This window comes from Mandrillus leucophaeus, unplaced genomic scaffold (genome assembly GCF_000951045.1).
Source record: "Mandrillus leucophaeus isolate KB7577 unplaced genomic scaffold, Mleu.le_1.0 Scaffold24, whole genome shotgun sequence".
Classification (NCBI taxonomy): Eukaryota; Metazoa; Chordata; class Mammalia; order Primates; family Cercopithecidae; genus Mandrillus; species Mandrillus leucophaeus.
This window is the reverse complement of record NW_012102476.1, coordinates 209,066-212,275: the sequence shown is the minus strand read 5'-3', so window position 1 is coordinate 212,275 and position 3,210 is coordinate 209,066.

Sequence of the window (3,210 nt, the reverse complement as noted above, 5' to 3'; positions counted from 1 at the left end):
GGGGGCTGCAGTTAGTGGTGAGGACCGTCATCACCATTTGCTATTAAAAGTAGCTTAATACATGTTGAGGAACAATTTAACGAATTCAAACTGATTCAAAGTTATTGCAGGAAACTGAATTATTGAAAATCAATTGGTCTCCCCCCCTACTGTTTTTTTTTCTTACTGCTTTTGGTTTACCAGAAAGAAATGAGAGAAATCTTTCCTTCTATTTCCCTAGGACCCTGCCCCAAACTCAGTGGTTTTTAAATCGCACTATGTATAATAATAACCCAAGGAACTGGCTGGGCTCCTGCCCCAAAGATTTTGAGGTGGATCCAGGACCCTGCATTTTTAATGAACACTTCAGGAGATTCTGATGTGGGTGATAAGAACACTGGGTGTTTGAGGCTACAAGGTGCAGGAAAATTAGCTGGCTTGTCTGGGAAGCAGAGGCAGAGGTAGTGGGAATGTGTGTGGGCTTTGTTGCAAAGGGCCCTTCAAGCTGGCAAGTCTCAGGTGGGAGTGGCTCTGTGAGGGCTGTGCAAGCCGGATTTTCAGTCCTGAAGCCTTGGGAATATTGTTCATGGTGCCTGAAACAGGCTTGCGTCAGTGGAGAGGACCTTTGAGGAGCATATGTCACCCATCCCAAAGGATGATTTTTGAGGGAGGCATCGTGCATCAGGGCGACAATATCCATAGCAAATATGATCAATCACTCACTAAGTGCCAGGCCCTAGTCCCATTGTCTTAAATACACTAACTCATAGCTCTTGTTATGCTATTACCCCCATTTTACAGATGAGGAAACTGGGAGCGCAGAGAAGTTCAGCGACTTGCCCAAGGTCACTCAGCCGGTGAACGGCAGAGCCAGGGTTTGAAGTTAGGCAGTAAGCTATAATGTCTATTCGTGGCCCTGTGCCCTTTGGCCTCAACAGAGGCTGTGAGGATGGTGACCACACAAACTGAGGACTGAATCCTTTTTCATTTGAACTAAATCCCGAGATGCCTGTAAGATCCACAGAGAGAAGAGGACTCTGGACATTGACCATTGTTCAACTTATTGTCTACACTAACTGATATGGTCTGGCTGTGTCCCCACTCAAATCTCATCTTGAGCTGTAGCTCCCATAATTCCCACGTGTCATGGGAGCAACCCGGTGGGAGATAATTGAATTATGGGAGTGGATCCCCCACTACCGCTCTTGTAGTGGTGAATAAGTCTCATGAGATCTGATGGTTTGATAAGGGGAAACCCCTTTTGCTTGGCTCTCACTCTCTCTTGTCTGCTGACGTGGAAGACGTGCCTTGTGCCTTCTGCCATGATTGTGAGGCCTCCCCAGCCACGTGAAACTGTGAGTCCATTAAAGCTTTTTCTCTTTATGAATTACCCAGCCTTAGGTATATCTTTATCAACAGCATGAGAACAGACTAATACACTAACTAATGGAGGAATGACTTGATTCAGAAATGTTAAGAACTGGGACGGCTTGCACCTCCGGAGTTCTAGAGCAGTTCCTGCCTGTGGCTCCAATAAGAATGTCAAGATCACTGGATTGCATTTTTCATGTTTTCTTTCCTAATTTGATTTTTGGAATAGATGCTGTGCTATATTTACATTGCTCAAAAATCAAAACAACATAAGAAGATATTTCCAAAAAGCACTAATCTATTTCATCTCTCTGTCCATTGTGTTCTCCTTCTGCTCATAGATGGTCACATTTAGTACTTTGTTGTATCTTCTTCCAGTGTTTTTCTTTTTTTCTTTTTTTTTTTGACAGAGCTTTTGCTCTGTTGTTCAGGCCTGAATGCAATGGTGCAATGTTGGCTCACTGCAACCTCTGCCTTCTGGATTCAAGCGATTCCCCTGCCTCAGCTTTCCAAGTAGCTGGGCTTACAGACACCTGCCACCACGCCTGGCTGAATTTTGTATTTTTAGTGGAGATGAGGTTTCACCATGTTGGCCAGGCTGGTCTCGAACTCTTGACCTCAGCTGATCCACCCTCCTCAGTCTGCCAACATCCTAGGATTATAGGCATGAGCCACTGCACCTGCTCTTCCAGTGTTTTTTTTTTTTTTTAATGCAAATACAAGCAACTCTGTGTGTGTGTGTATTTATGTTCCCCATCCTTAATTATACATCAGGTAGCAAACCCTACGTACTCTTCTATATGCTGTGTTGATGAAAAGAGAGTCAAACTGTAAAATATTTAAAGAGATTTATTCTGAGCCATATATGAGTGACCAGTGGCCTGTGATGCAGCCCCCAGAAGATCCTTAGAACATGTGCCCAAGGTGGTTGGGCCACACCTTGGTTTTGTACATTTTAAGGAGACGTAAGGCATCAATCAGTACACATAAGATGTACATTGGTTGGATCCAGAAAGACAGGACAACTGGAAGTGGGGACTTCCAGGTCATAAGCAGATTCAAAGACTTTCTGATTGGCAATTGGTTGAAGAGTTATCATCAATAGAAAAGAATGTCTGGGTTACAATAAGGGTTTTTTGTTTGTTTGTTTGTTTGTTTGCTTTGAGACGGAGTCTCACTCTGTCACCAGGCTGGAGTGCAGTGGCATGATTTCAGCTCACTACAACCTCCACCTCCCAGGTTCAAGCGATTCTTCTGCCTCAGCCTCCCGAGTAGCTGGGACTACAGGCATGCACTACCACACACGGCTAATTTTCGTATTTTTAATAGAGACAGGGTTTCACCATATTGGCCAGGCTGGTCTTGAACTCTTGACCTCATGATCCACCTGCCTTGGCCTCTCAAAGTGCTGGGATTACAGGTGTGAGCCACCGAGCCTGGCCCAGACCAAAGTTTTGTTATGTAGATGAAGCCTCCAGGTAGCAGGCTTCAGTGAGAATAGATTACAAAAGTTTCTTGTCAGACTGAAACAGCCTGTCTATCCGTAATTCTGAAAGGGAGGAGGATATAATGAGGCATGTCTCGCTCCCTCTTCCCATCATGGCCTTGAACTAGGTTTTTGGGTTAGCTCTGGAATGCTCTGGGAAAAGGGGTCCATTCTGATTGTTGGGAGGGGGCCTTAGAATGTAATTTTGGTTTACATCTGCTTTTCCCCCCCACTTTACAGTGTACTGTATTGTGAAGATCTTTCCATATCGGTGCAGAGACAGCTTCCTCATTGTTATTTATATTTTTCATGACTGCAGAATGGGGTGTGCTGGTACCAGTTGACTTATGGTGTGCTGGCTCCAAAGAACTGAT